This window comes from Bicyclus anynana, chromosome 1 (genome assembly GCF_947172395.1).
Source record: "Bicyclus anynana chromosome 1, ilBicAnyn1.1, whole genome shotgun sequence".
Classification (NCBI taxonomy): Eukaryota; Metazoa; Arthropoda; class Insecta; order Lepidoptera; family Nymphalidae; genus Bicyclus; species Bicyclus anynana.
The window spans coordinates 18,795,903-18,823,588 of NC_069083.1; the positions used below are offsets into that span (position 1 = coordinate 18,795,903).

General features: G+C 36.0%; 1 protein-coding gene across 1 annotated transcript in view; it reads right to left on the minus strand.

Moving 5' to 3' along the window:
* The window catches only part of LOC112048363 (probable G-protein coupled receptor 158), a 175,109-nt gene that overhangs the window by 126,829 nt on the left and 20,594 nt on the right, over window positions 1-27,686 (minus strand).

Below are 27,686 nucleotides of genomic sequence, written 5' to 3' on the forward strand. Positions count from 1 at the left end.
ACGGTGCTAATTATAATATTTATATTTTATCTGAACACAATATTGTATATTACGCTCTGCGGTTTCACCCGCATAGTTCCCGTTCCCGTGCGAATGTGGGGATAAAATATAGCCTATAACATTCATTCGTGATAGCCCAGTGGAGATGACCTCTGCCTCCGATTCCGAAGGGTGTGGGTTCGAATCCGGTCCGGGGCATGCACCTCCGACTTTTCAGTTGTGTGCATTTTAAGAAATTAATTATCACGTGTCTCAATCGGTGAAGGAAAAACATCGTGAGGAAACCTGCATACCAGAGAATTATTTTAATTCTCTGCGTGTGTGAAGGCTGCCAGTCCGCATTGGGCCGGCGTGGTGGACTATTGGCCTAACCCCTCTCATTCTGAGAGGAGACTCCAGCTCAGCAGTGAGCCGAATATGGGTTGATGACGACATTCATAAATAACATGACTTTCTATTGTTAAAAGAATTTACAAAATCGGTAACACCACTTCCCAACTCCAGAATTGTAACTGAAAACTTCTTAGAAGAAAGAAAAACTCAGTATCCCATAACCCAGGACTCTAAACCATACAAGGTAACCCAACGATATTCTGGTACACAACACATACAAAACAAGTTTTTTTTTGTGTTTAATTTCATTATAATTATATTTATGCATAAACAGTTTTTTAAGTTTCTAAACTCACAACTCGACATTGTATAATATGTATAATGTATATCTATGTATTACTAGCGGACCCGGTCAAGCTTCGCTTTGACTTTTGTGCACATCTTCCATACCCTTACCTACCCTTCATCAACCCTACACCTACCCTACCCTACCTCTACCCTACCCTACCCTACTCCTACCCTACCCCTACCCTATCCCCACCCTACCCCTACCCTACCCCTACTCTATCCCCACCCTACCCCTACCTTTCCCCTACCCTACTCCGACCCTACACCTACCCTATATATTTTAAAATTCAAATTACAAATCGTTTGTATGGGAGTATAAATTTTTTTTAGTCTTTTTAAATTTTTCTCGCTGTAAAAACCATCCTAGAACTTCAACGAACATTTAAAAAAAAGAATTGGCCAAATTGGTCCAGGCGTTGTTGAGTTATGCGCTTACCAACGCATTTTGCGATTCATTTTTATATTATAGATTTGTTTAAATAAAATTGATTGCTTACTATAAGACACTTAGCTGCTTTTGTTCGCCTCAGTTTTGTTGCGCTAGTGACATATCTCTGTTATAAAAACTTTGGTAACCACTGAGCCAGCGAGGTAGCCATATAAAGCGTATACGTAGTTTTCCAAAATTTTCAACTAAAATTACATGAAGTCTGTTAGAAAACCTTTAACCAAAACCAAGTTACATATTTGAATGGAACGAAGAAACAACAGTTAGCAGTATCTCGAATATTTTCCACTATCCAACATCATTTCCATACGACTTTCAGTGAAGTTCACTTTTCGTAATAAACTGTTCCACGCAAGTTGTTCAAACTTCCTATTTCTAAAGCGTGCGGTGCAGTGGCGTAGCATGTCTTAGAGGGACCTTGTATCAAAATTAGTTGGGGGGCCCAGGGTAAAGTTTTCTCACAAAAGATACCAAAAGAGGGGCCCAGGGTAATGTTGCCTCATAAAAGATATAAAATTGCTTGCTTTGTAAGATGTTTTCATTTGTTGGCTGCATGCAACCAGGGAAAAATACTGCTTTTTTGAATTTTGACATTTTTGAAGTGAAACTCTATAGGTAGTTTACATATATTTTTTTACGGGAAGCACCAGATTAAGTGACATTGTGGATTGCACTTTACCATTTTTTGTTCAAATCAAATCAAAAATCATTTATTTCAAGTAGGCTCAGCTTACAAGCACTTTTGACGCAAGGCAGGCAGGTTCTGCTGAGAGGAAACCGGCAAAAAACTCAACAGTTTTTCTTTAAAAAAAAAATGTTCTGTACCTACAAGTTAGGCCTTGACTACAATCTCACCTGATGATTAGTGATGATGCAATCTAAGACGGAAGCGGGCTAACTTGTTAGGAGTAGGATGACAATCGGTCGGTTTCTACACGACATCATACCGGAACGCTAAGTCGCTTGGCGGTACGTCTTTGTCGGTAGGGTTGTGACTAGCCACGGCCGAAGCCTTCCACCAGCCAAAAACACGTAAAGGACCCCTGTAATCCAGGGGCCCTTTACGGTAGCTACGCCCCTGATGCGGTGGCAAATTATTGCAGGTTTCCCGCAAGCAAACTTTATCTCCAAACATGTTCCGACATGGGTAGTTTATCTGTCGAAATATAATCTCCTATGCCAAGGGGAGGTTTCCCCTCACCGATATCAGTTGAGTCGATGTACACCGGAAATTAATTGTCTATAATCCTGCGATTACGTACGACGAGTATTGATGCGGTGAATATATCATACTCGTAGCTTGTAATTGCCTTATTTGTAATATAATCTATATATATTTGCGATAAGTAGATATTAGTATATTACCTATGTAGTTATATCCAATTCTTTACTCTCATATATTTATTTATCCATTATTTTAAAACTAGCGGATGCCCGCGACTTCGTCCGCTTTTTTCAGTTTTTTACAAATTCCGCGGGAACCATGGATTTTTCCGGGATGAACAGTAGCCTATGTGTTAATCCAGGGTAAAATTTAGTTCCATACCAAATTTCAACCAAATCGCTTCAGTAGTCGCAATGTAAAAGAGGAAAAAACATACTTACACACTTTCACACTTATACACAAACTTTCGCCTTTATAATATTAGTGTGATTTTTAACAATGTTAATATAAAAATGTAATACAAAACACTATTAAAATGTCGGTCAGGGCTCCAGAGTGAGAAACCTCCTAATAATACGTGCCATCTCAAGAACCACTGCCTTCTGTATGCCTCTTGATCCAAAAGTTAAGTGAAAGCTTCTTAAAATGTTGGTTGGAGCTTTTCGATATAAGACCATTGACTGAAACAACTATCGAAACAAAACGCTTAGTTTACAAGCACTTTCGAAAAGTCAGGTAATAACATTACTATTAGATAATGGTTACAATAATTGGTCCAAAACATAAAATTAAAAGAGAAGAGTCCACAACAAACTCAGCCAGGGAAATATTGCGGGAAAAAGAAAATCTTTCGGTATAAATAGTAGCCCATACTATGTTGCTCAATAACTTCCCCTATCGAATAGAAAGATACGGTTCATCCATTTCAGAGATTAGCCCGGACAAACAGTATAAATAACTATGACGAGGATTAAAATAATAAATTTTTATTAAAAAGGTTAAAGTTTCATATAATCATATCAGTGCCTGCGAATAGAATCGAATTAAAATACCAATTTGGCCAATAAAAAAAAGTAGCAAAATATTATATTTCATTTAACAAAATATTTTTCTACGTATTTAGAAATTAAACATGAGAGTAATTAATTACAAGTTAATTAAGAGCCAGAGAGAGAGAGAGAGAACTGTTCAGTGTGAAATGTTATTTACCACAATTTAATATAATAGCTAACCAGAATATTTTATTACAGCGATGCCCTGTGGTTTTGGCTATATAATGTACAATGTAGATATTTTTTTTGTATAGCCACAAGTTTAATACTGGCTGATAGTATTATTTAAATCTTATTTAATCGAGTACTTTAAAGAATTGTTTCGCCAGTTTCAATTAGTAATTTATTAAATAGTAAACTATTTAATAAATAACTAATTGCAACACGTTCAATTACTTATCAGTTCGGTATAATCTTTAAAAGAAAAGTCGAATCACTAAAAGAAAAGCTAGAACATTTCATAGACAAAATAAAGGACTGTGATGTACAAACTAAATACAACAAGTTCCAAGAACTTCTATATACAAATAAAAAAGACAAACAAGAAAGCAAAACATACGGGACAAAATGGATAACAAAAGAAACAGAAGAATTAATAAAAAGTAGAGCTGAACTTATATCTGACCCTGAAAAAACAAAAACTATAAGGAAGGAAATAGCTAATATAAGTAACAAAATTAAAACACATATGAGAAAAGATCGTCAGAGATACAGATTAGACCAACTGGAAAAATGCATACAGAGAACTGGAGGTACCAAAAAAGCAGCAAAGCAACTATTGGAGAAACAAGACTGGATACCTAATCTAATAAATAAAAATCATAAATGCGAAAAGCGACGGCCAGAAATCTTATCAATAGCTACTAAATTCTTCAAAGAACTGTATTCAAGGGAAACCCATGTACAAGCAACAATACCGGATATAATTCACGACGAAATAGAAAAAGCAGTGAAAACTCAAAAAACAGACAAAGCTCCAGGATCAGATGACATAAGTAACGAGTTTCTTATCTTAAATAAAAACCATCTAGTGCCAATTCTCACACATATTTTCAATGAAGTCTTACAAAGCGAGATAATACCGTATCAGTGGACAACATCATCTATAGTACTCCTACACAAAAAAGGAGATAAAAATAACATCAATAATTATAGACCCATAAGTCTCTTGTCGAATATCTACAAAATCTTCGCTAAAGTACTACTCAACAGAATAACTAAAACCCTGGATGAAAACCAACCGAGAGAGCAGGCAGGTTTCAGAAGTGGGTATTCGACTTTAGACCACATCCATGTCATCAAACAACTATTCGAGAAGGGCAAAGAATACAACATAACTTTCTATTGCTGCTTCGTGGACTATAGTAAGGCTTTCGATACATTAGATCATCAAAAAATCTGGCAGGCACTGAAAAAACAAGGTATAGAAACTAAATATATCAGATTGCTAAAAAACATCTATGATAACAGTAAGGCTAAAATAAAACTAGAAAAGGAAGGCGAAGACATTAAAATAGAAAGAGGCGTACGTCAAGGCGACCCGCTTTCACCGAAACTTTTCACAGCCGTCTTGGAAGAGGTGTTCCGGCATTTAGATTGGGAGAAGTGTGGACTGACCATCAATGGTGAAAACCTATCCCACTTGAGATTTGCGGATGATTTGATAATCCTCTCACCATCGAGTAAAGAACTGCAAGTGATGCTAAACGATCTAGCTAAGGAAAGTCTCAAAGTTGGATTAGCCATGAATACACTGAAGACCAAAGCTATGACCAATAGCAAGCAAGAGCCTATTATGATCAATGATGAACCGATTGAATATGTCAATGAATACATCTACTTAGGCCAGATAATCTCTCCTACAGATCTAACCACAAAAGAAATAGACAGACGCATTGGAAATGCTTGGAAACAATTTTGGAGCCTGAAAGAAATAATGAAAAGTAAAGAAACAAACATTAAGATCAAACAGAAACTTTTTGACATCAGCATATTACCTATACTCACCTATGGATGCCAAACTTGGGCACTCAATAAGGCGCACATTAAAAAGCTGGAAACTTGCCAAAATTCTATGGGAAGGAGTATGTTAGGGAAAAGACTATCAGACAAAATAAGAAATGTGACCATAAAGAAACACACAAAAACAAAAGATGTCACAAAAACAATAAAAACTTTAAAATGGAAATGGTCTGGACATACAATCAGAGGGAAGGAAAAATGGTCAAAATCCATAATCAACTGGTATACAAGCCACAAGAAAAGGAAAAAAGGTAGACCATCTAGACGATGGGCCGATGACATCAAAGCCGTGGCAGGTGGTACATGGACAAGAACTGCACAGGATAGAGAAAAATGGAGAAAGTTGGAGGAGGCCTTTGCCAACAGTGGCATACAGACAGACAGAGGGATATTGATGCAAAATAAATAATTAAGTGTGTGTGAAATTAAATATAATATTTATGTTAAAAATGTCAGTAATAGATAATAATTTTTAAACTGTAATACTGTCTGAATAAAAGGCTTTTATTATTATTATTATTATTATTATAATCTTTAAAATAAGCAATCAATTAGATAAATATTTTGTGTTGGAAATAGTAGTCTGGGACGGATATGACGTCGCTCGATCTCGTATTGACTCGTGCCGACGCTAGGTGGCGCGACTTGTTTCGTAAACAGTAGGGATTTCGAGAGGGGTAGCGATCAGTTGGCGAGAACGACTTGCGATATAAGGCGCTCGTCAGTCGGTCGGCTTCAATTTGAAACTACCGAAAGAAGCTATCGCTTAGCAAGTAACCCCGAGACCCGTGAGGGTCTGCTTGGATGATTTCACGTCGTCGGCCTCAGTGTGCTCGTGGCATACGAGCTGTCCACATTACTTGTTGTGTAATTCTTTATGGGTTACTTGGAATATTCGGGGAGAGTGACTTGAGTGGAAGAGGGGCGTGTTGGTTTACTATTAAAGACGTCTTTACATACAACAACTCCACTCAAGGTCATTCTCTGCCATTCTAGGGTCCTATTTTAGTTACAGTTTGATTTGTTAATTAAGTTGTTCTTACAAATGTTGTGAATATAAACTTTGTTCGACATGTGGTAGAATATCGCCGTTTTTTTTAATTATTAGCATAGAAACGAGACCTCCGCGGGGTATAGGTAAATTAAAAAAACTAATAAATACACTTACACAATGATTTACAATTTAGGTAATAATGGCGGCAACTTAAGTAATAACGCATTGCGGTCGAGTGGGCAAGGGGCACATCTTCCGAAGTCCATCTAATCATTGGATAGACTGATCGATCACTGTCCGTGGAGGATAACACGCTTACATAGACTATTGAATTATACCTAAACAATACAACTTTTCGGTTCCTGAATGGTTGATTTGATCTTAGTTTAACTAATCTGATTTTCAAAATTAGAAATTAAGATTTAGTTGTTAATGGGACTGTTAAACTTAGAATCAATGTGATGTTGAGAACAATTCATATTCAATAATAAAAAAATGTTACATTTAGGTATAAACTCTGTAGGCATGACACCTTTGTTTCAAGTACAATAAATACAACAAAAATACAACACATTGAATTGAACTCAACACAAATTGCGTTTTTGACATTCCAATTAAAAAATGACTGACAATATTTTTTAAGCCTTAATCGCCCTTTGAATGCTTGCGCGTATGTGGATTTTTGTTTGTAAAAATATTTCTCTTTTGAATTAAAACAGTTGTTCCCCCTATTAGCCCTCTGGATGGCAAGGCTTAACCTTTGGGGCAAATAAGCGCCAGCTCTTGGGTCATCTAAAGCATGGATCAATTTGTCAGACAAATATTTTTTTTTAGTATCTATTGACCATGGGCCTAAAGTCTCAAAAGCAAACGCCGCAAATACATAGTCATTCGTCATTCATGACCGAGTATTTACGACGCTTACAAAATAGAGCATATTCAGCAGCTAGGCCAGGCGTTTGGACGTGCGTGAGAGATGAGACGCTGCCAACGTATCTACGCAGGTTGCGTCCCGTACTAAAGCACGCCCCATAGACTAGGGGCACTATTGTCATCCCGTCGCGCCTTTTGCCGTCATCCCTGAAAAAGCCGGGATTTTCTAATTGCGCAGAAATAGCGGCAGTGGCCAGTGCGCGACATATTGTTAATAGTACTGTGGCGATACAAACGACCAGGGCATGTCCTGAGTCCATGATGACCAAATTACATTTTATCTTAATCTAACATATAAAATATACAAACAGGTTTATGTAAATTAATGCAATTTTTTTAGACACCGGTTTTTAGACATAGTCCTGTCCCGTGCTTTCCACGTCCCTACTACCTTTTTAATGTCATCTTTCTTCTTCAATTCTGATCAACAAATTATTATAACAGCACAGCTGAACTAAACTCGACTAACAGTAGTTGCTTTAAACTTTTATCAACGTTTCATAAACCGGAGAGTAATCCCTTGTATATAAATTGCTAGAAAATAGAAAGTTCTGCTCATTCTGTTTAGCGAGGCATTCAATTTCGGTCTGGAACCCTAATCTTTAATAGGATTTAAGAAATAGAAATAAAATGGTCTACAAAAACGGCTAAAACAAATATTTTGTTTCATTTAGAGCTTAAACTAAACAATTTTAATTTCAAGAGGTGACCTCTGATAAATATTTATTAGGACTACAGAAAGCGTGTTTAGATAAAGTTGAATAATATTGTTTGTGTGATGAAACTGGCTTTCGCTTTGTGCGACTGGATCTTTGGTAACCGGGGGGGTGGGGCAATTTTCGTCAAGGGGTACGGTAGACTCGATCGAAACTTTATCTGAATAATAAAACAAGACAAAATAAAGGTTTTGAATCGACAACATATCCGCAAAACTCGGATTGTCGAGTATTTTGTGAAATTCTAATAGCGCTGACACACAAATTGCAGTTTCCATAATATTTCACTGACAGCGGATGACATCTTGAGTATTTAACTCAGACCAAATACATATAGACCTCTATATCACCCATATTCACCAACAAAATTTTGTGTAAATTTTCGAGGGAGACGTGGTAAACATACACATGGAACTCATTTAACACTAAATATATTGTGTTCTTACACTATTAATTTGATTCGACATGTTATTCATATTCATATCAACACAAGAATCACTGTGTGAAGTGTAGGAGAGAGTGAAAATACTTAGTAGATACTCATGCTTAACTAAAAAGTCAAATGGCGCTCGAAAGCTCTCATTTCTCACATGAACGGCGTCACAGCAAGACTGTAAATGCACAACTGATCCCGCACTAAGACCCACCAAATTACAGCAGCGTCGCAACTCGCAGCTAAGCCTGTAATTGTGCGCCAGAATGGTAATTTACTACGGAACCTACGTTCCATGGACACTGGACATGTTTAACTAACGCAGTATGACACTTTTGAGATTAAAAGTTGTATACAAAATGTTTTGCGGGAATGTTTTTCCTTATTTTGCTAAGCTTGATATAAAACTTGATAGTTGCTGCAAATATTATTTGGTTGGTAGTCGAACTATGAAACAGATCGTTCCTAAAAGTACTCTTTGTCAACTTTTCTGGTGCAAGTAATGAATTTGTTTCAATAAAGAGCTCCTGAGTTCGATCGGTGATGACCTAGATCGGTTTAATTAAATTGAATATGTTCTACATTGTTCTGGTAGTACACTTTGGCCATGGTTACCACCCTTCTGGTAAAGAAATACCACCAAGCGATTAAGCGTTTTGATAGCGGTTTGAGCGGAACCGTCAGAGGTATTATAAACTTTTGTCTTCGTAGTAGTCTCTTCTAAGTTCAAAAGATAACTTAAGGTGGTTGCCATCATAACTTTACATTAGGTAAGATCGCAGTCAAGGGTAAAGTTATTTTATTAACTGGTTTTTTTATACTGATTAATTATTAATTGTGTAATAAAATCTTTTTAACAAAAAAAATTAACCAACTTCAAAATCACAAAAATAAACTTAAAAGCGAAAAATGAAATCGTATGTGCTATCTTCAGATCACTTTGAAGGCGAATGGGACCAATCTGGAAGTATAAACTCTTTCAAACAAAAAAGAAATAATAAAATTGGTTAAGAAATGACGAAGTTATGCGGTAACAAACATAAAAAACATGAGAAACTCCTCTTTATTTTGAAGTCGGTTAAATATTGATAAAAAACATGTAGATAAAAAAAAACAGAAAATAAAACGCCTTAATTTGATTTTCCCCACATAAAGGATTATTTTTCCCAAAGCACTTTTTGAACATTTTATTCCGTAACTGAATAGTCGAGTCGCGCAACTTTTCTTTATCTTTTATTATTTGCGCTGAAGAAATTCAAGGGAAAAAAGCTGGAAGAAATCGTCCGTCATAACTTTTTAGTTCCACTATTCCTTTAGGCGCGGATCGCTCGTAAATTTTACCTAGAATTATTGAATAGTGTAAGAAATCCACTGACGGGAAGTTCTGTGATCATGTTTTATACTGCCCTTTCTCTTCGATGCTGTAAATTATAACTTTTCTTTCACATTCGATGACAATTTTTGTGGAAGATTCATCAGTAGTGGAGCGTTTACTTACACAAAGAACATACGACTAAATGGTCCGCTATATTTACTTTACAAAATTAATACTCGTAGCCTATACTCATCATCATCATCATCATCATCATTATAAAACCTTGTTCGTATCACTGGTGAGCTCGAGTCTCCTCTCAGAATGAGAGGGGTTAGACCAATAGTCCACCACGGTGGCCCAATGCGGATTGGCAGACTTCACACACGCAGAGAATTAAGAAAATTCTCTGGTATGCAGGTTTCCTCACAATGTTTTCTTTACCGTTTGAGACACGTGACATATAATTTCTTAAAATGCACACAACTGAGAAGTTGGAGGTGCATGCCCCGGACTGGATTCGAACCCACACCCTCCGGAATCTGAGGCCGAGGTCATATCCATTGGTCTATCACGACTCTCCTATACTACTTACTAATATTATAAAGAGGAAAGTTTATGGTGTATCGATATACCATCGAGGCAAGATGTCGAATTCATCAAATTAGTATGCCACCATTATTAGGCAACCTTTGTAAGTTAAACCATATAAATAACTTATGTGTATTTTACATAAACGTGAAAATATATAGATTTCTCGCTCAAGAAGAAGAAAAACTAAAAGCAGCCAGGAAAATTATTATCTTCGTTTTGTCTAAGTGTAATGGCCTGTGACATTTCGTTTTCCTATAATAAATAATCTTTCTCTTTGAGGACATAATATTTATTTTCCTTATTCTCTTTTACTTTCATGAGGGCGAGCGGGTCTCTCTTTGGATCACTTTCTTCATTAGCGTAAGTATTTGGCTTCTACTCATAATTAAATAAGTATAAAAGTGATTGCAGAGGTTAAATAAAGAAGGTAGGGTGTGTGTCTACTTTAGGAAATCTGTTTTGTAGGTAAGGTCTACAGTGTGGTGGCCTATTGGCCTAACCCTTCTCACACTGAGAGGAGACTCGAGCTCAGCAGTGAGCTGAATATGTGTTGATAATGATGAAGGTGTACACACAATCTTTTAGTAGGCAGTTGATAGACAGAATCATCACCATCAGCCGATGGACGTCCACTGCTGGACTCTTGCATGGACTTCCAAACAAATCGCTCTCGAGCCGCTAGCATCCAGCGGCTCCCTGCAACCCGCTTGATGTCTTCATTCTACCTAGTGGGGGCGTCGACCAACACTGCGTTTTCCGGTGCGGGGTCGCCATTCCAGCACCTTGGGACCCCAACGCTCTTCGAACTATGTGGCCTGGCCATTAAAACTTCAGCTTCGCGACTCGCTGAGCTATGTCAGTGACTTTGGTTCGTCTGCGTATCTTCTCATTTCTGATTCGATCACGCAGAGAAACTCCAAGCATAGCTCGCTCCATCGTCCGCTGAGTGACTTTGAGCTTTCTAGTTCTTGTAGTTCTAGTGATAGACAGAAAGTTGGTGAGTAAAACTAAAGGAATGCTCTCTAACAAAACGAACCATCAGTTTATATATACAAACGCGCTTGGTCATAAATATTTTTTTGTCTATCTGAGTATATGCCGAAGGCTCCATACGGGACCTTTACGTCACCGGTTTGGACGAGCGCAGAACCATCGCCAGAATGAACACATCTTACCTCAACATCGAGAGCCAAACATACTTTTGGAATAGATTGACTGCTAAAATTAATGAAAATATAAACGAAACCTCGTTGATTCAATGGTTAACCTAGTTTTTCCCTTGGCCCTCGTAACTTTAATTTTAGGTTCTCGACCGCCAATAAATTAAATTATGACGTAACTTGACGTTTCAAAAGTGCTTGCACGCCACGTGGAGAATTGTAGCTCGTGGCCACGCTTCCATTTTGGCGACGATGCCAAACTGTCGCCAAGTGAGTAAGTACCATACATTTCAATATTAACTGCTTGGATAGGTAGCCGGCGACGGCGCCATGGCGTCTTAATGAGGCAGAGCTCTAAGTAAAGCCTAATTGATATAAATGAATTTTTAATTTTCTTTTTTTAAATAAATTTTCAGTTATAATATTATAGCCTGGTTGGAGAGAGAGCTGGCGGGTGGTGTTACACCCCCAAGATGCAGCCATTATCATTAATCTCTCTCCAACCAGGCTATAATATTATAACTCATCAGTTATAATATTATAGCCTGGTTGGAGAGAGAGCTGGCGGGTGGTGTTACACCCCCAAGATGCAGCCATTATCATTGACATTTTATAATGGATATATCAGTGAACTTAACATTATCACCCTACCCACCAAACCACATTGGAGCTACGTGGTGGGTCTAAGCAGGCTTGGCAATTTAGTAATTTAGGCCGATAGTGATGATAGTGTGAAGCAGATAAAAAAACCATGACCACAAACCAGGCCTATGTAACATAAGTACGATAAATTATTCCGTGGTCTGGGTTTAATTTCGCACTACACCTGCGTATTAATTGAACACTTTCTGTCCATAGCTGGTACGGTACGGACCGGTCCCTGGCCGACCTCTGCCGTGTCCGGTAAATTACTTTAGCACAGTATTCCGTTAACCGAAATGAAATACGTACCGCCGAACGATTTATTACCGTGTAATTGTAATGAGATTTGAATTGAACGAAATGAAAATTAAATTGTTCCAACTTTGCCGAGACCTCGTGATTTAGGTCCTGCAAACTGCAAAGCCTGTTTACGATCAAATATGTCATCAGCAAACTTTTTCATCTATATATCTATACATAAAACTGGTCGAATTTTATACATTTATTCGTAATTTGAAATTTTACTTATATCATTTGTAACACCAAACGTTACCGTGGCATAACGGACGCCAGCGCCATCTAGAATCTATACTTATAATACGCATTCTGTACATTCTGTACATTGAAGATATTTTGAAAATTTTTGTTGGGGGGCATTATAGAATACTGATTGATACGATACTGACGCTAAATATATATTTTTTTAATTTTTTGTGTGTCTGTCTGTCTGTCCGTGTTTTTTTTGTTGTTGCAATTTAAAATTAAAAAGTTGATCGTCTCATCGAGATGAAGGTACTCACGAAAAATTAACTTGATAGTAATCAGTTGTACTAAATGTTCTACGAATCCCTGACTATATACTTTAAGCGCTTCTTCATCTACGTTCTGTAGGTTATACTTATCTTACCAGTCCTACTTAGTTTTAGATTTGAATTTATTTTTCACAATTCCTACGCTGTTATTTATAATTGTAATAAATTTAACAAAGCTGTATTGGTTGATTTCAGAAGTAAGTTCCCAGACTTTTTGGACCAATTATAAGAAAGAGATTTAAAACTGCTTCTGTAAATTCAATAGTTAAGGTAACGTTAAAATAAGTTTGCCAAATGCGTATAAAACGACGCAAAACCCGTGGTATTGTAACCGAAAGTTCGACTCTTATTATTTTGGTACTTAGAATAAACATTTTCATCTCATCCAAGTTTATTGATGGGCAAAAAGTTCCAACAAGGTTCCCTTGTGATGTTTTCCCCAACTAATATTCGTTGATTAGGAAACGCTATCCAAAACTTTGATATGGGGTTTAATCTCTTTCATTATTACTTGGGAAAACATTGTTTTTCCGTTCGCTCGCCGTGTTTTCTTTTACGCGCTGAGGTGGATCTAGAAACTTTATTTACATTGTAGTGATGTTTCACTGATATGGCTATGAATTAGCTATTCTTTCTTCAAAGAAATTTTCATTAAACATATTGACAGCCCGGAAAGTTGATGGTGCTTCATCCTCGTGCTTCGTAGAGCATGTTTAGCCATCGGTCCCGGTCGAATGAAAACATTCCATGGATTCACCGTGCGAGTCCGGGTCCATCGTGTGGCAGAGAGAAAAACTTCGAGCACAGTCTCCAGCCACACTAGCCACAGCCAGGATTTGTACCAACGGGTGAGTTTAGGACATCCTGAGGAGGTCTGACCCCGGTAGTGGATTCGACCCCGACTTGGCCTGATTGAGGTTATCCACCGTCACGAAACAATGTCGGCGCTAATGTCTTAATAGCGCTCAGTGTCATTTGGTAATGGCGGTCTTATTGTCATTTGTGTAAGGCGCTGTTAATTTAAGTTCAGGTTTTAGCTGCGAGACTTCTTTCGTGGCGCGAATTATACTGATATCATAGAGTAGATAGAAATCATTTCCCAGTTAACATTGTGATTTTTGTTCACAATGGCTTTACGGAATACAAAAATGCGGTTATTATTGATTTGATGTTAATTCTATTAGGTAGCTTATGTCAAAGTTAGTAAGTAAATTGACTGGTTTAGTAGAAGCCCGTCAAATACAGGCTCACTATGATAATGACTGTCAAAGAGTCTTGTTGACTAGTGAATATTACAAACGGATCGACTTAGCAAATGTTTTTTAAATTCAAAATCTCTTAGTGCAATGAATACATGAATAAATGAAATAAAATCACATTACAGCAAGCACTTTAAAGGAACAACTTTAAACATTGCTATTAAATTATACAGGCGATCTGTTTATGTCAGAGCGTATCCGTTTGCACGTTCTTAGGTGTGTGTTTAGGAAGCTATTCTTTAAACTTTAAAGTATTGCACTTTGTAAGCGAGTTCATCATCCAATTCTACAGAAATAGGTTTATACAAAATTCAATAAAACGATGGAAATACGTGTCTTTTGGGAACGTATGTCGAATTATTGCTAGGAATTAGATTACTCTGCTATTCAAGTAACGAATGGGTTCGACATTCGGTGTCAATATAAGCATTTATTCTCGTTCACTGCAATACGAGTATACGAGTAGGCACCTACCAGTGACTTTATAGTTTTATTACCAATTTCTGTATTTTGAATTGAATGGATGAAACAATTTCAGTATTTTTTTTTTATATTATGTTTTTCATTGTCAGGAGAAGGTCAAATCAAGACAGTTTCGCGGATCAGACAAGTACACTTTGAAATTTACTTTAGAATGATATTAATACAGAAAATAATCAGGCTAGTAAACAAATAATTGATTAATTTATTTTGCTATTCTCCAAGGAGATAATTAATACAAATAAACTAATTTCCATATTTTAAATGTCAATATCAGTTTATAAATGAGTGTGGAGTCAACATCTTATAAGGACGCTCCGGTTTCAAAGTGAGAAGTTCGTAGAAGTTTTATGTATTCTGAGTGGCACTTCCGCTTTGATTCGTCGGTTTTTCATTAATCATAATGAAATTCCGTGACACACTTAGTGCCAGATTGTACTTATTCAAAAGAGACGAATATCTTAGCAATCGATTGTTGGATTGACCGTACTGGCGCCGGATCCATCGCGTGATAGAGAGAAAAACGAGCAGAATCCAGGACTTGTAATCTGGATACTAGGGTCACTCAAACTTTAGAGATGAAAAATTTAGGTGTAAATGACTATGTTTGTTACTCATTCCATCATCATCATCATCGTCATATCAGCCGTAGGACGTCCACTGCAGGACATAGGCCTTTTGTAGAGACTTCCAAACATCGCGATACTGAGCCACCTGCATCCAGCGAATCCCTGCGACTCCCGTCTTGATGTCGTCACTCCACCTGGTGGGAGGTCGACCAACACTGCGCTTACTAGTGCGGGGTCGCCATTCCAGCACTTCGGGACCCCAACGTCCATCGGCTCTTCGAACTATGTGCCCCGCCCATTGCTACTTAAGCTTCGCAACTCGTTGAGCTATGTCGGTGACTTTGGTTCTTCTGCGAATCTCCATTACTCATTTACGCCGCACTTATTAAAATTATTAGGCTTAAATTTAGAAAAAAATAAATGCTAAACAGAATTACCAAAAAGACTTACATCTCGGAATATTTCAAGGGTCTCGCAGGATTTCTGAAATACATAATATCACGCAAACAGAGTCGCGGACGTGCGCTAGTTTTATAATAATAAAAACAGAAAGATGTGAGTACGTTATAGCCTTATTTCAACATCGGAGCTTTGGTAGTCAAAGACTTCTAATTAGGAAATTAATTAAAACTTTTGAGAAATCAGACTCCTTCCTGCTTCCTGTCGAGATGTGAAAATATAATAAAGATTCCTTAACAAATAAAATCTTTTGAACAAAAAAAATAAACCAACTTCAAAGTCACAAAAATAAACTAAAAAGCGAAAAATAACAGCTTAAGTGCTACCTTCTGATCACTTTGAAGGCGGTGCCAAACCAGTAACTTAAAGCCGTTTCTGAAAGATTGGCGGGAAATAACTGTCTTTATATCGGCTTAAGTTAATGCATTACTGTGTTGGCACAGCCTTCCGAAGGTAGCACACACGCTGTTATTTTTCGCTTTGAATTTTCTTTCTTTCTTTCGTCGGTTGAATTTTTCTGTTAAAAATATTTTATTTTTCTGTTTTTAGTGTATCCTAGCATAGATAGCGCCACAGTACAGGAAATTTCGTTATTTTCTATTTAACACAAAATTTCAGAACCGATTTTCATGAAAATGTAATGGGACCAATCTCGAACTATACTTTTTCAAACAAAAAAAGAATTTTCAAAATCAGTTAAGAAATGTCCAAGCTACGAAGTAATAAACATTAAAAAATACATACGCGTCGAATTGAGATCCTCCTCCTTTTTTTTTTAAGTCGGTTAAAAAATTACTTAATTTATACAGGCAACAGAAGAGTGGTGAATTTTGTATAAAGGAGATATAATGATATTAATGATATTGACAAGTTCTTAAAATGAAATAAAATAATTTCATTTGATATGCGAGTAAACAATAAGGTAACATTTATTACCTGAAAGCTTTGTTTCAGTTTAGGTTTTTTTTTTTAATTTCTCAAGCAAATAAATAGCACTTAGGTACTTTACTTATATTGCGTACTTGTTACTTTTCTAAAATAGAGAAACCATCTATTTAAGAAGTTTTAACTTGATACCGAGTAACATATATAATGCTTCAACGTTGAAAGCAACGTTGTGCCTTTAAAGAATAGCTCGGTCGCTGTAAACGAAGTACGGCGAATAAAAAGTACACAAAGTGTTACAGCAGGTGCCGTAAAGTGTAGTCGTAAAACGATCGGGGTTTACGACAGAGAGTATCCAGCGATGTAGTGAAATCAAAGACGGATTGTTTTCGCCGTAAATTGGGCGATTCCTGACAAATGCTCTGCCCGCTATGATTTGACAGCTTATTATGCAAACGGGAGATCTGGGAGGTGTCGGGGGGAATATTCGGTGACATTTCAATTTGGATGTCGGAGGAATCAAGAAGGATGCAAATTGGATCTTTGATTTAAGATTAGAAATGAAATGATATAGAACGAGAGCCTGCGCCAGACATGCCTCATTTCATGAAGGTTGAAAATTACTACCATAAGTAAAGTAAGGTAACATAAGGTAAAATAAAATACCATAAGGTAAGTACGGTGCATCTGTGTCTATTGTCCATTTATCAATTTTTGGTATTTTCTACGAAATACCATGAGAAGTAAAGTCTAGTCGCCAAATTCTTAACTTCGTTGCAACCTTCGCTAACTCAAACGGCTGCCTTAAAAGCAACTGGGTGCATGATTTATCAAACAATGCTTTAAAAATATGCTTATACTTGGACGGTTGAGTGCATAGACTCTTGAAACCTGATACCTTCAAAGACACCTCAGTACAAACTCCATAATTGGCTAACTGAAAACCAGCGCTGCATGCTCTTTTTATTTAAAGAGTATGTAGCATTATGCTGAGTTGGATCCCTTTACTGGGTTGTGCCACACATCGCAGGATATTGTTAAAGAATAAATTGTGTTGTGTGGCATAATTCTCTAATAAAGCTTTTTTCTTTCTTTCTTTCTTTCTATCGTACTCTATGCTAGGAGCATAGGCTGACAACGTTTCAGCCTTCATGACATGGGGTATGTCTAGCTATCGCATGCCCTTAGTCCAGTAGAAATTATTATCGAATCACATACAATCGTCAGATGGTGTCGAATCTATTTGAATTAATCAACATAGGTACATATTCATGAATCGTGGTGTGTGTGGAATGGGAAACAAACCATAGTCATTATCATCAGTAATTGTTGTTTAAAATAATTTTGTCGTATATTAAAAAAAATAAAAATGTTTTGCTCTTTGACTTTAAAAATAAGTGAAGTAAGTAAACTTAAGTGATTCAAATTATGTTTTTCTTAAAAATTAGTACTGAATGGAACTATTTCGCAAGTTTTTTTATGAGAAAGCTTTAAAGCTGGTTTTGGCTTGTTTTTATTTTATGCGATAATTATCACCCGAAACGTAAACAGGTAAAAGTAGACCTTACTGGGTATCTTGGACCGTACTAGGTCTACCAGACAAAGCGCGTTTAGAACTCTCGTAATTTTAATTCCAAGTTTTCTAGTTTACTTATCACCATAACAACAAAACCTTATGATTTTAATTAGTATTATTATAAATATAGGCTAAGCAGCTTTCGCTGATGCGCCTATGTCGTTGTCCTTCTTATTAATTCATATATTTATCCAGCCGGTTTCTAAACGTATTTAGTGATTTTGCGGTTTTCACAACTTCGTTACAGAGGAACTACTACTCTGTTACTGAGGAAGTGTTTGAAGGGCTTAAGGGAAACTCTCTGGCATCAGAGTCTGTTATTATAATTTAGGGTTACACTTTCTAGTGAATAATTATTTTAACTCCTCTACATTGAAATTAGTCATTAAAAATACTTATGATTATCAAAGCGATTCCTCGCCTACTACTTTTAAGTTAGACACAATAGCAGTCAGAGCACCAGAGATTAATAGTTAATCTACAAGTAGATAAACACTGGAACATCGTAAATGTTAACGAGGGATACACTACCATTTACAACATCGTGTAAGATAAACCTTCACTGTTTACAGTTTAACAAGGTGGGAACTACTCAAGTTTCGAGTGTATTGCTTATTAACTCCCAATAAATTGTTGTTGTAGAACACTTAGTTGGTACTAAGTATACTCGCAAGTGAACTTTTCCATTAAGTTCGGAATTTATACGATGGCCTTACACGTGTAACTTAATGAGTAACTTTAATTAATTGTTAGGCAAGCGCTCCTAGATAGTGAATGTTCTCAGAAATATCTACTTTTTTATTTCCACTAATTTAAATACTATCCACGATCTACGTCGTTATTTCGTAGAAAAATATTTTATAAGCGCCTGTCTGGGATGTTTATTTTGTAGAATAAGATTGTTTTAATTAAATGTTTTTACTGGAATGTATTCCAAAAATGGCCGTTACGGATGCCCGGCATGTATGAAAAAGTAGGCACATTATAAATGCTCTCATACCCACACAATAGAGAAAAGAGATGGCGTTGTGGGTCCATTTGCCGTTACAGCCTGACACGTTTGCCGTTACGGCTTGACACGTTTGCCGTAATGCTAGCCACAAACGGTCAATTATTCTCACGTTTATGTAGCATTCACGACTATAATTGATCGTGTGTTCGTCACTGCGTACATGACTTGTATAGTATGCCGTGTAGGTACTGCCGTTTGCTTTTCAGAAACGTGAGAATAATTGACCGTCAATGGCGACCTTTACGGCATGTCAACGTGTTCCGATATTTCATCAAAAATAAAGAAATGTTAACCAACAAATTACACAGGTAAAACAATACCTATGCGAAAGTGTCTATCACAATATAAGAGGAGTTTCATTGCCTAACTAAAACTCACTTATAACTTACAACTACGAAAAGACCGAAGCGATCCTCATCATTCCCGACTTTGGAAGTTTTTGTCTACTTTTTACGTAAATAGCTAAAACGATGAATATTATTTACAAAAAAACTTAGTTCTTACATCGTAATGGATAAAATATAGATTGAAGAAAAAAATACGGATAAGGCAACATCTACTAGGTACTCATAGTTGAGAAAACAATTATAGTTTACTTCATTTAAAATTAAAAACTCTTGAATCCTACAATTAGATCTTGAGATTTAGGCTTCTTTCTATCTTGAGTTTTTTTCTTTTTTTAAACGATTTTTTGATGTATTTGTTCTTCCATAGTTAACCTCTATAAAATCAGCTCTACTACTCAAATTAAGCATTACAGTCTCTCTTTGCGTTCAATACTTTGCTTAATTAAATTCTGCCACTTGACTCCTGAACATATTTCCCAATGTACCAAAGACGTCGATACCTAAACTTGTAAAATTAATTCGGTCTCAGACATTACAATATTATCTGAGCACACTTTACCTCCAGCATATTCCACCAACCATATTTTCCTCCACATTCACTCCACAAATCCAACTAAAGCCAAGTATAATCACACTTTAATTGTGCCTGATTTCTCATACAGATAGCGTAGACGTTTCTGAACGAGCGAGATTTTCGAGTTACGAGATCGAGAGATGTTAAATATTTGAGATAACCTCTTGGGTCTAATAAATGAATTTTATGTCGAATCAGATATCTCGCTCGTAATTTCAAATGGGGCGTCTTACTTTGAATGGGTTAGATTAAAACAGAAGCGTCTTCGCTTATCCATATCTAATACAAAATGGAAACTATGAAACTATTTAGTACCTACTCGTAAGTACATAATATTATGTTCATATTTTAGCTATTATATTTTGAAATTGAGTGGTTTTGGTAATATATGAAAAAAAATACAGGATTCTTTTCATTGTTTAACTTAAATAATGCAATGCAGTTTTTATTTCAAAAATTTATTTCATCATAGTGGAAAAATACTGAATTTGAGAGTAAAGAGCAAATATATTTTTCCTAAAATCGGTATACTATTTTAAAAAAAATTGGTCCTTCATATATTGTGGAGCTATCACACCACAGATAAGTAAACAAATAGATATGTACAAAACAACAAAATCTTTTACATCGTTTGTCTGTCTTTTCACGATAAACTCGAACTGCTAAACGGATTTTCAAGTGGTTTTCACCAATTAAGTAATTCATGAGAGAGGTTTGAGTATTTTCTATAAGTATAAGGTTTTGAGTAAATTGGTTTAAATATGTCAATAGATTTTAGAAGTGTCGAAATTGTTCAGTTTTAAAGGTCAAAGGCTTAAACGCGAGCATCTGCAAGTTACTGGATACAAATAGACACATATAAATTGTATTTATTCTTAATTTTTAACAATGTTGATAAAATACGCAATAAAATAAAAAACACTATTCAAAATTTATAAAAAAAAATTCAAACCTTCCGCTGCGGGACATTTGGGTGTCCAAGCAACCAGTGGTCGGGGCTCCAGAGTGAGGAACCTCCTCACAATACTTGCCGTCAAGAATCACTGCCTTCTGTATCCAATCCTTGATCCAGCTGTTCAGCGAAAGCTTCTGAAGGTGTTGGTCGAAGCTTTTCGCTATAAGACCAATGACTGAAACGACTGTTGGAACAATAATAGTTGAAACAAACAACAATTAAGTTTCTGTATACTTTCACATTAAAATAATTTAACACCCTTTTCGCGTTAAGGGTTGAAACTCGAAACCACATTTGGGTAAACATTCTGTACACATAGTCTGAGTAAACTTGCGAGATGATTTGATTACTTCCAAAGATATGTGCGCGAAAGGCAAAAAGGCTAAACAAAGCCTTCGTTTAGAAGTTCAGCAACTCATTAAGCGGGGGAACGCTGAGATGTTTTTAACATAAACGGAGGGAAATGAAGGAAATGAAATGTGTGGATTGGAGTGGATTTAGCTACTTTGTGATATATTTTTCTTCCACGTGTTAACGCTTCAAAACTCCGGTTTGCTTGGTTTGCTACTGAGGGTTTGTTAGGAGCAAGAAAATCACAATTTGTATTAATAATTTTCAGAGGTATGGTAGAATAGGCAGAATGTGTAACTTCTTCCAAGAGAAGAAGAAGAAGTGGTAGAAGAATGATCATATAGATCATTCTTCTACCACTTCTATGATCATTACATAATATTAAGATCGCAGTCAAGGGCTTACTTGCCAGTGAATAAAAATAGCCTGGCCCAGGAATCAATTCCAGTACTTACAGGACTTATGCTAGCCACCCACCATCCGATAAGCCTATAAGAATGAATAGTCCAGTCATTATAGGGGGCTGACCTCAGAAAATCGACATACCCAGTATTACCCGTAATCTTAAAGTTAATAAAAAATGATAATTATATGTTTAGCAATAAATTATAACCTTAATATTACGAGTTTTTGTTCGAGACTAACAATTGACCTCAGATAATTCTCTGACCGCGCTCTCTACGCCCTCTATCTCGGAAACAGTTCAAGGTATAAAAAAATTATTAATAGAAAAGTTGTAGAAATTTATTTTTGTACAATATTCATAATAAATACAAATAGCGTAAAACCCATAGAAAACGAGATATTTACAAAAAAAATAAAAAATAAAACAATGCCAAAATACAAGTTTTTACGTGGTAATATACTGGATATGTTGATTTTTCGATATATGGACCTAATTTGGCCTAAAATGACTGGAGTAGGGCTAACAGCAGCTTGACATCCGATAAAACTGATCATGTGTAAGTCGCGATCGGCGTGATGACATGCATGGCATGTAGGCTTATCGAATGTTGTGCATTATCGTGCATCGTGTGATTAACATTACCTATCTCGTAAATATCAAAAAATAATAAGTAATTACTATTTTTCAGTCATCATCATCTATCAACCCATATTCGACTCACTGCTGAGCTCGAGTCTCCTCTCAGAATGAGAGGGATTAGGCCAATAGTCCACCACGCTGGCCCAATGCGGATTGGCAGACTTCACACACGCATAGTTTTAAGAAAATTTTCTGGTATGCAGGTTTCCTCACGATGTTTACCTTCAGCGTTTGAGACACGTGATATTTAATTTCTTAAAATGCACACAACTGAAACGTTGGAGGTGCATTCCCCGGGCCGGATTCAAACCCACATCCTCCGAAATCGGAGGCAGAGGTCATATCCACTGGGCTATCACGGCTTTATTTTTATCTATTATTATTAATACATTATATATATTATTATTTATATCTATTTTTCAGTATTCGAGTTCAACTGGGCCCGACATTACATATTATCCGCGACACAAGAAAGAAATAGTACAATGCGCTTCCTGTAGAGTACAGTTAAACAAAGAGCATCTTCTTTAAGCTTCAAAGTAGGTTATAGCGCACTTGAATCGTATACAGCCCTCTTAAGCACGTTTTATTTAAAGATGGCGGGTTTCTACTGTAGTTATATTGTGAACTAGCTTGGCACGAGTAGCAGAACATATTATTCTACTAACTAATATCATAAAGAGATACAAATAGGCTCAGAAGCTACTGGATCGATTTGAAAACTTACACCAATGGAAGTCACATTAACAGCGAGTAGCATTAGCTAGCTTATTTTATCTCTGTATTATCAGATGAAGTACGCGGGTAAAACCGCGGGGTTCTGATAATAATATAATATATTGTAATGAATAAAATATTATGCGGTTTATTCTCGAAATTCGGTATCTATGAGGATTTCCCCACGTAAACAGAACGACATTCATTTATTTCATTTAGGGTTATTTTACAAGCACTTTTGAAACGTCAAGCTATGTCATGATTTAATGGCGGTAAGTAAAGTCAAAAACTTAAAATAAAACTTACTAACTCAGCCAAGATTTTTTTTACCTCCATTTTACAAACTTATCTAGAACTAAGTACATAGCTGTGCTCTTTACTCTTTACTGAGCCCATTTGGCTATTTAGAGTGGAAATAGATTTTACTCTGGGTCAACACATAGGTTTTCATCCCAAAAAAATCCATGGTTTCCGAGAGATTTGTGAAAAACTAAATTTCACGCGAACGGAGACGCGGGCGTCCGCTAGTTATTATATAACAAAGGAGTGATATTAATAATAAAACTGTGATCCAAATACGAGAGCTTACAGAACTTGATTTTTGTTTGCGAATGTACTTGTAAAGGTAAGCCGTTTTAAGTTCGCAAGCTAATGTGAGTTAATTAAATCACATTTTTAAACTGCCTACATTTTTATCTGCAACAAAAAATCAAAGCTAGAAGGGTAACTTATCGACAAAATGTCGGTGAAATCACACGAGGTAGAAATTTTCACCGGAATGAATTGAACAATTTCAATGCTATATTCAATATAATTTGCTATTACGGATGAAGCTTCGAGGAAAATTTTCAAATATTGGAAACGTCGTTTTAATGTTGACGTTTCTCGGGAAATGTTTCACGTTAGCATCGCATTTGGTTATTTTAATTGAAACAATATGAAACAATTTCATTTTATTTGTATTTGAAAGAAATTAAAATAACATGAAACCGTTGAAATCGTACGTTAATTTCATAAACGCGCTGTGCCTAATTAGTTGAAATAATGTTAATAATTAAAACTTTTTTATCGAAATAAAAAAAAATAGGATTTTTTTTTTATTCTTTACAAGTTAGCCCTTGACTACAATCTCACCTGATGATAAGTGATGATGCAGTTTAAGATGGAAGCGGGCTAACTTGTTAGGAGGAGGATGAAAATCCACACCCCTTTCGGTTTCTACACGGCATCGTACCGGAACGCTAAATCGCTTGGCGGTACGTCTTTGCCGGTAGGGTGGTAACTAGCCACGGCCGAAGCTTCCCATCAGCCAAAAATAAATAAATAAGGAAAGAAGAAAAAGAAAAGATTTATAAATTCGTTGCGTATAATAACTATGATTAAAAATCATGGATTATAAAATGAGCAAATGCTATTTTGAAAGCTAGATACATGTAGTGTATTGATAATAGAAAATATTAAAGATTAATGTATGTGAGGGTACTACAATAAACAATCAGTATTGAACTAGCAAGTGGCGTTTCATGACATGGTGGCAGCGGTGGGATACGAACCCACGCCTCCGAAGAGACTGGTGCCTCAAACCATTAACTCAAGTGGCGTTTCATTACAATCCATTAACAGAATCAACATTCACTTTTACACAATTTACAGAAACACTTGATATTGGAAGACAATCTCTTAAAAACTAGATTTTTGGCTCGACGTCAAATGACCAGCTACTCGTACGTAAATGCTTATACGTACCTTCCTTCCTTCCTTTGTACGAGTCAAGTTAGCGTTCGACAAATATCTTTTAGAATGCATGACTACATCTACCACAATAGTCATCACACGTAGGTACGTACGTACGTGTAGGGTATGGAAGGGTACGTGTAGGGTGAGAGTAGGGTAGGGTAGGGATAAGGATTAACGCGGACGAAGTCGCGGGCGTGCGCTAGTCTGAGTACAAAGCTGAAAGTAAAAAGTGGAACTTCGTAATAAAATGTAAATTTCTTGGCAGTACCGAAAGTTATTATGGCAAAACGTAACAGAAAAGGGTGAATGTTTGTCAGCCTAGCTTATTCTAGATGATTGTAAATGAAAATAATGAATTATTTGATTAAAAATCGTTTATTTTCAGATTTTTATAGGCTTGGGTCGAAGTCAAAAGCATTGTGGGTAAATAGATAGAGAAATAAGCGGCATGTAGGTAAATAAATATAAATATTGCAACATTCAATATTGAATTTTCGTATGTATAATCGATCACACTTGTCAATACGCACTCACCGCTAAACCAACATTGGTAAGTTCATGTGAACTTATCATAATTAGTAGGAATTTCAACTGTATCATACACTTAATAAGGTCCTTATTTGAATACCCATTCAAAAAAAGTTCTTAGTTTGAGGAAAATACATCATATAATAACAATGTATTAATTGTGACTGATAAGAAAATACGGGTAGGGCAGAAACTAAGCCTTCTAATAGTTGCTAACTCCCTCAGTTGTTAAGTGATTTGCCTACACAGAACAGCGGGCCTATTATGTATCTTAGTGTACCATTGAAATAACGAGTCACTACAAACTTTTTTATCGTATTTTCGTTTTTGTGATGATCTGAAATAGTAATTGCAACGAAATAAGCTTGACTACATCATTTCACATTAAGTGCTAAAAATTTTTTTTTTCGACGAACATCTAACATGATTATTTTAACGAAATACGTAAATAGCAGTTTTTCGTTGAAATAACGTTACAACCTGCCATTATCACTACTATACTTAAGGTTACTTTATGTAAAATTACGATAATTGTGTCATTTCGTTGAAAACACAATGTTAGATGATTGTCAAAACAAAAAATACGATGAAAAACGATGTAGTAACTGATAACTTGAATAGTACACCGAGTTACATAATCACCATGCAGATAACGTTTAAAACTAAAGGTACTGTTACACATGCTTTAAAATAGCATGCTAAAAACGTGATATTGTAACAGTAGCTTTAAGCATATGTAATTGGAATGTTTGCTTTGAGCATGCTTATTCAGGAGCATACTTAAAAATAACATGCTTATTGCTAGCAAATGTAAACTGACGTTGAGCATGCTCGTACGGAGCATACTTATATGTGTAAAAGACCCTTAATGCTGTTTGCCTATGTAGCTTTGGTTACTCCGGGTTATAAAATAATGAACTTTTCTGTTGCTAGAATTGAAACCTAGAGTTGGGAAGTTGATTCTCTTGCACCACCGTGCGTGAAGCTGTTAGTTCCGGTCATTATAGTTAACAAAACTTAAAACTAACAAAACCAATCCCGTGCCAACCGGAACCATAGGTCATTACTGGCAACACGCACTGTTTGAAGATTTTTGCCTTCAGGCACTGAAGAAACTTAGTATACTTAGGAAAACATTCAATATTTACTTTAAGATGAATAAATGCCCGGAAAAAGCGTTTCCGTAGACCACCAGTCAGAATTAAACAGGTTCAACATCATACCAGATCAAATGAATAAAGTTTGGCAATCATAGTGAAATAATAGTAAACGAAACGAAAGTTTTCAACATTTCGCATGTTTATTAAAAAGCTCTGAGTACACACTCACTGTAGTGATGATGCTCTGAAAAGTTGGAAATATCTCGCTTTTCGATATCAAAGTAAATAACACACATTAATTTTATATTAAGATGCTATTTGCTTGTGAAATTGGTTTGCTATTTGTAGAACGGTTAGGTAATGTTTTGCTTATTTTATGCAGTTATTTATGTTTATACTAATAAATATTGGAAAGAGGTAAAATTTGTGGTGTTATAAAGGGTTATCTCTGGATCTACTGACCCGATTTTGAAAACTCGTTGACGAAAGAAAGCCACGTTATTTGCGAGCTTCTCCGTATCTCACGGGAACGGGAATTACGATGGGGCGTTAGCTAGTAAGTAATAAAATCGTTTTAAAGCCAAATACATTCGAAATCATATTTTTTTATTAAAACATTTATAAATGAAAACTTTAACGACTTCACGAAACACAAAAATGCACTATAGTCAAAAGCGATAAATAACATAATACCCATATAAATTCACACATATTTATATAAACACTAGCAGACGCCCGCGACTTTAGTTATTTCAGTGACGTGAAATTTAGTTTTTAACAAATCCCTCAGGAACTACGGTTTTTCCGGGATAAAAAGTTATAAAAGAAGCTCAATAACCTTCTGTGGCTTCCATTGAAAGTCACATTTAAAATCGGTCTAACCGTTTCAAAGATTTTAAAAAAGTACGATTGTTTGTCTACTCTTTGGAACCTAGTGCGTTTCGGGAGAAGTTTCATTAAGTGTATAATAATTAACTAAAATTAGTTAATTATTATACACTTACAGAGAAAAATCATTAATAAAAATATTTTTTAAATGTTCACTTCATAGAAAAAAATTTCAAGAATCCAAAAAGTATTTATTTTAAGTTAGATTGACGACACTTCATTTATTTCGGTCTCAAGTTG